The sequence below is a fragment of the Orbicella faveolata genome, unplaced genomic scaffold, assembly GCF_042242905.1.
Source record: "Orbicella faveolata isolate gen_17 unplaced genomic scaffold, um_ofav_v1 contig_34, whole genome shotgun sequence".
Lineage (NCBI taxonomy): Eukaryota > Metazoa > Cnidaria > Anthozoa > Scleractinia > Merulinidae > Orbicella > Orbicella faveolata.
Window position 1 is genome coordinate 14,668,383 of NW_028301563.1, and position 7,443 is coordinate 14,675,825.

Here is a 7,443-nt window from a genome sequence, read left to right on the forward strand (position 1 = left end):
TTGTTTTTCACTAGTGCCCGCCAAGGTTCCGGCTGGTCAGTCAAAAACGACTTCTATATAAATTTTGTTAAGGAAAAATCTCTAAACTTTTAGCTACTCGGATTAAAGCTACTTTCTCTCACTGTTTTTAATCGACTTTCGTTTCAATGCGCTTGAATTTTCACAGCCGGGCTCTTCCTAATTTGCATAATCCGTAATCGCCCGTGGGCATTACGGCTACATAATGACCGCTCAAATCTCGCTCTTAGCCAATCAGAACGTGCGTTATATCGGCCACAAGCCAAAGCCATATAATGTAACGCTGATGTTTTTTTTCTGGAAAAGAGCTGGTTAAATTTATCCACGCATCGTCCTAACTTTTTCTTTAGCTTTCTTCAGCTCACTGAATCCAAGATATCGCTCATTTACACAAAAAGAAGACAAAAAATTTCAACTGACAAATACACAAAAAGAAAAAAAACAACGAAAACACTCGAGGTCGCTCGCTCAAGAGAAAACCGCATACTGGCCTTTAGACCACAGCATACGTAAACAACAAAGATGTTTTCCGCATAATTTGACTTAATTGAGGGGTTTTAATAATGACAAACGGTAATTTCATGCGGTGGAGAAAATGCGGTATTTCAAATCCACTTGTTACTGGTAATAACTTCCTTCATTAATTGCCAAGTGCTTTGGAGCTCGTAAGAAGTCGTTTTCATTTTTAGACTATAGAATTCAAAGGATAATTACCTTTATAACAGAAGACTGAACCGAAAAAAACCGTGACAGAACCCATGGGCATAAAGTTCATAATTATGTTGATAATTAAATTCAGATAATATATATTTTTTTTTAACAAGAGCTTTATACACAGAAAGAGATGTTTGTTACGACTATAACAAGAAAGCCCGCATTTCGGTTATTTGCCGGTTGAACTCCAGCTTTTCCTGCCCTCCGAAGATTTTTGAAAGATCTGTCCTCAAAGATCACACAAAATGCAAAGCAATGGGTGTCAGATTAACTACCTTGCCGATTTTATTAACGAAAAATGCAGCAGCATCCCTTTTTAGGCGATATAATACAAACTAGACACGCATTTTACAGATCCCTGTTCCCATCTAGTGAGAAAATTGCTGGTTTTGAGATTCCTTTCTCTTCATTTCTATGCTTAAATGCTGACTGAGAATCATTTTGAAGAACGTAGCGACGCTATAAGATAAATGTAGGTAGCAATTTCTCGTACGAACTTTTGTAACGAATTAAGCGTTGGCAATCGTGTCAAAAGGCACTGTTATACTAGGTTATAAATAAAATGTCTCGGATTGTTTTGGCTGCAGCGACGTTGCATTAAGTGGAATCAAATCCTACTTTTTAAAAAGATTGCTCTAACGAAAACGTGTGAGACATGTCAATTTCAGAGAGGTTTACACCAGATAACACCCCATGCAAATTGCTCCGTAGATGCGCAACAAAATTGTGAGACAAATTACAAATAAATTCCGGTAGATTTATTCAAATGTTATTTCTGGAAAACTTAGCGATGCATTAAGAACTTGAAATCTCCATGAACAGGGTTTTCCGTTTATCTTACAGTATATTGACAATACAACTATCCTTTAAAATACCAAAGAATGGTAAATAAAGAAGGCTTCCATGAGACAAAGACAAAAATGACTGAACTGCAACTTTTAGAAGATTAGTTTCCTAAATTATCACCAAGGACTGTGATCCAGATCATAGTCTCTTGATTATCATCATCATCATCATCATCATCATCATCATCATCATCATCATCATTATCGACAAAATTATCGAACCAAATGAGCACATTTATATTTTTGCATGGGTCTTATCTTTTAAACTTTTCGCGCATCGTCAATTAAGGACCGAAATTACTTTCGCCAAAGAGACAGACAGGAGATAAAAATGTTACCCAAAAAACGCATTTTTCTCCGTTTTTGTGAGTGATTAATAAAATACCGTGTCAATTTTACCCGAGAAACAATTTTGCGTGATCTTTAAGAATTTTAACGAATGAAAATATTGAGGGTCAATGTCGAAGAAAAGGTTGTTGTTATTCATCGTGGTGGATGCAATAATAACTACTTAATAACAAAGAGTGAGGTCGTTACGGGAAAATCTCAAACTGAGGCCTTGCCGTATTGACCGAGCAATAGCGAGGTCAATACGGTAGGCCGAGGTTTGAGATTTTCCCGTAACGACCGAACGGTCGAGGTTATTAAGTTGTTTATTATATGGCTCATCAATAAAGAGAAAAATCATTCGAGCGGAAGTCGTCAATTTACATCCGGCGATGCGCGCGTTTACCGATTCATTCATCGTCTCAAACCTAGGGCAAAACTACACAGTCAGTGAATTTCACCACTGTATTACGTATTCCGTTAAAAACACTCATTCCTTTACGGAAAAGTCACTGTCACAGTCTCAAAAACGTATTTTACTATCGTGGTACCACAAGTTGAGGGGGAAGTTTTTCCGACTTTTGGGGCGAAACGTCAACGCATATAGAAAAGACAGCAAGTGCTTCAAAATTACATCTGATGATCCTGGAAGCTGATTTACACTTGCTTGTGTCAAAGCGAAGGAATCTGTTTGACGAGAACTTTGACGGAGTTCAATACTTCGGTAATTGCTGTGACTAAGATGATAACTTACAAGTTTCTTTGTGGTGTTCTGCTCAGGATGCATGGCAGATCTGCCGATGGTGTTTTTTCCTTAGCGATTTTAGCTTTACTTAAGACTAGGCAAACTTTGATTGTTTTTCACTAGTGCCCGCCAAGGTTACCGACTGGTAAGTCATCTATATAAATTTTATTAAAGAAATATCTCTAAACTTTTAGCTACTGATATTCTCGTACTGATTTTAATCGGCTTTCATCGCTTCAATGCGCTTGAATTTTCAGAACCGGGCTCTTCCTAATCAACACCTTTGCATACGACCTGTCTGCTTTCTTGGCTAACGTATTATCTCCCCTTGCAGGTAACTCGAACTTCACAGTGAAGAACTCAACTGACTTCGCCTCCGCCATCGCCAGTGAAGAGATCCAGGACCACGAGATCATGGTGTCTTTCGACGTAGAGTCACTGTTTACCAACGTATCGATCGAGGGCGCCGTACAAGCCGCGCTACAAAAAAATGGAGAACGACGCAGGCCTGGCTGACCGCACGACACTTACACCAGTTCAAATCGCGGACCTCTTGAATTTCGTATTAAGATCTACGTACTTCCAGTACAACGGATCGATTTACGAACGAGACGGCACAGCCATGGGGAGCCCTGTATCCGCAGTTATTGCTAATCTCTACATGGAGATATTTGAAGAACAAGCAATAGACTCCGCACCTTGCAAGCCTAAGGTCTGGAAACGCTACGTAGATGATACTTTCACCATCCTGGATCGGGATAGAGTTGACGTCTTCCTGCAACACCTGAACAGTCAACAACCATCAATCCGTTTCACCATGGAGATCGAGAACAACAACAAGATCGCCTTTCTCGACACGTCAGTTTACAGAGAACCTGATGGCCGCCTTACCACCAGTGTCTACAGGAAACCAACACATACTGATCAGTACCTAGCGTATGATTCACACCACCCTCAGTCAGTAAAGCGCGGTATTGTGAAGTGTCTGTACGACCGGGCTAAACGTCTCGTCACCAAACAATCAGTAATCGCTGGAGAGAAGAAACATCTGTCATCTGTACTTGTTTCTAACGGATATCCCTCCTCTTTTGTACAGAAGATCACAAAGGCACGAACAACCCCAAGAAGAGAGCCTGTCGCGGAATTTAAATCCACCGCCGTTTTACCTTATGTCCAAGGAGTTTCGGAGTCTCTCCGCCGCTGCCTAGAACAACAAGGCATTCGCACCGTCTTTAAGTCCGACACGACACTTCGGTCACACTTAGTGCGACCAAAGGACACCGTCAATCCGGCTAAACAAGATGGTGTTGTCTACAGGATTCCCTGTGAGTGCAGCAAAGTCTACATCGGGGAAACAGGGAGATCTATGCAGGAGAGGATCAAAGAACACGACAGGGATATACGACTCGCCCGTACCCAGACCTCCGCCGTTTCTGAACACACCCACGAGACCGGCCACTATCCTATCTGGAATGAGGTCAAGTTTATTGATCGAGATCCTCACTGGTACACACGTAGGGTCAAGGAAGCTATTCACATAAGACTTCACCCTAACAACATCAACAGGGATAGTAGAATTGAAATTCCTGAAGCATGGATACCCACGATCAAGAAACACAACAACAGGAGAACGGTACAACAGCGGACCACTGAGGGAACAGCTACTCGCCGGAACAATGGAACAATAGGAGGATCGAAATGCACCAATCACAGCCGACCTTTGTGATATAAATGATACCGTGCTATAAGTCGACCTTATCGCCTGAAGAAGACTAGCAGTAAGCAGTCGAAACGTCGCGATCTACAATATTAATATTGAGGGTGTTCCCGGAAAAACCCAGACAAACTCGGATCCTTGGTCAAATTGGAATTTTAAAATGTCGGTTTTCATAAAGAGAGCAACATAGGAGTTCTCGGAAGAAAACATGAACGAGAAGAAGAGGTTGAAGAGAAGAACCAACAACAAACTCAACCCGATCATGAGGCAGAGTTTGGGATGCCAGCCAAGACAAGTGGATGTTAGGATACACAAAGTATGAGAGTATAAAACGCGATTTAAAGTCTATCAATGAAAATGTAAGGACATTTTCGAACTCACCCTCCGCTTGCGTTGAACGAACCATCATTGAAATCGATGACACAAAAATAAGGAGGGCAAGAACATTCATTTTTACTCCGCAACGAACGTCCTCAGTTCTCAAGTCTTATGGAAAGTATTCAGCCAGCACCAGCTGGCGATGTGAAGTCGAAATAACATCTCATTACAAGCCAACACTGTAATAAGAAATGACGGGTTTTGTCTTTGTCATTCAGAGCTATTTTTGCTCATGTCAGTTTGACTCCTCCTACTTTACGTACTTATCATGTAAACAAAATGTTTCTATGGACGTGTTTCTCAACTAAGCTTACAGGAAGAAATTCCTTCTTAGGCCTGTTTATTTTATTTTATTTTATTTTTTTCTTGCCCTTCTTTATGAGTGAATGTTTTATTCCGATGGAAGATACATTCCAAGCTCATGTTTTTAACAATCACTCAGTTAAAAACCTTCAATTTCTTGAATGTCCTTGGCATTTACCTCGTTCTCTACCTTTATTTTTGCACTTTATTGTAAATTTAAACATTAATTTCGTTGTTTTCCTGCTAATATATTGTTTTCTAGTTCAATTTGACTCGTGAATACTTAAACTGAATATTGAATTTATGTTAGGACGTTATTGCAACTTCGAGCTAAGCTTATAATTAATTCAATTTAAAAAGTAACAATAGTGATACGAATTTTTTTGTGAAAGGGAGAATGTTGAACATTATACAGTGGAACCTCGATTTAACGAACTTTATTTAACGAAGTCCTCGATATCACGAACATAATTCGGCAGCCCAAACGTAAAATCTACCTCGATATAACGAACTACAATGTTTCCTTGTTTACATAGACAATTTAATGTATAACCTCTGTGTTGCGACATTTTTAAATCAGTACACTGAAAGTGTCGTTCTTTTGTTAACAAAAGCTGCGCGTCTGCTCAAAAGTGAAAGTAATTGATACTGAAAGCCACCATGCTTAATGAATTGCATCTCAAAACGCGGCACTTCTGGGTGACGAAAATTGCATTGAATTACGTGACAGAAGTCACCTGTGTTACAAATCAATCATTTTCCCCTCAAATTCGTTATATCGAGGTTTTCGATATAACGAACCCTCGATTTAACGAACAAATTTGGCCGGTTATTCTGCAGGCCTCCATGCACATAAGATGGTTAGAAGTTAGTTGAATGCCATTCACGAAATGCTTCATCATGCTTCATCAGCTTTCTACATTTTCTATGTCGTGGAAAGTGATAAGATAGTGCATCGAGCCAAGACCAGTAGGAAAAGTGAGGTCAAAATAACAGCTCATTACAAGTCAACACTGTTTAATAAGAGATGGCGTGTTTTGTCTCTGTCATTCAGAGCTATTTCCGCTCATGGCAGTTTGACTCCTCCTGCTCTAGCTATTAAGACTTCCTGTTTAAATTAGGAGTGGCGAATGGTCCTTCAAAAACCATGGGTCTCGCAAAATTTTCGCCGAATTTCACGGGTCTCGGAGTCTCGTTTTCTAGCGGTTACGTGCGTCTCGCAGTCTCGATTTTTCTCACAAAGCTGTCTCACAGTCTCATTTTTTTCAAGGCTAAAAAAGTCGCGAAGTACCGATTTGTTTATTTTTTTTTTTAGTAAAGTTAAATGACATCACAACATCTTAAAACCTGAACGTCTTGAGTTCGCATTCAAAACGCTTTAAAGTCTCGGTCTCGCAATTGAAGAAATCAAAATGTCTCGGGCTCGCAAAGAAAAACGCTAATCTCGTCGTCTCGCAGTCTCACATTTACCGGTACGTTAAGGCCTGGATGAAACTTAAAAAATAGGCAAAAATGCAATAAAAAATATTTAAAATCACAGAAACCGTGTATATGAGTCTTTATGCGCTAGATTGCTTTGAACAATTTTTTTCCTAATTTTCCCAACACTAACTGTCAGCACACAAGTGTCACGTGACACTTTAATGTACATTTTCCCGCCAATATTATTTGTTGTCCTTGCAGGAGTACTTTTCGCTTGCCTTAAAACGCCAAACTCGCCAAAACGATAGTTCTTGAGACGAAGAATCTGAAATGTACTGGCAAGGATGACTTAACTTTCTGTTCAATGTCCTACAGTGAATTTAGGCACTTCTGGATAGATTGTGGCAAATGTCGAACTAACTGATTCTTTTCTTCTTCACCAATGCAGCCTTTCCAGTAAACAACATGTTTACTGGGGTTCTACAAAAATGTTCTGGGTCAAACACGCGGCTAAAGTGTGTAAAAACTGCTCCTGCAGTTGAATTCGCGAACTCGACTACGATTTTATTTCCGAGCGCCATTTTGTTTGTGAACCTACGGGTTTTAGAAACAGCGGATGTCACTGTTGCTATGACATCTCGGAAGGTAGGCAACATGGCGGACGATATTACTATGTTTTGTTCTGGAGAGAAATGCCACTTCCCACGACGAAATCATCGCTTGAAAAGTAGAAATGTTTCGCAGAAAAGGGTCTATGCTGAACGACTTCTAGGCTTTGCGATCTTATAACATAATTCGATGCGGTAACGTGAGGAACGAAGAGCATTTGTGGCTGTTAAAGCAGACAGTAAGGTTGTTAAACTACTAATGTGAAATTTAATTTTGCCCTCAAAGCCTGTTTTGGTTAAATGATATTCCATTAAAATCTTAAAATATTTGAAAGATGATCTGTTCTTAATTTATGTGGGAATATA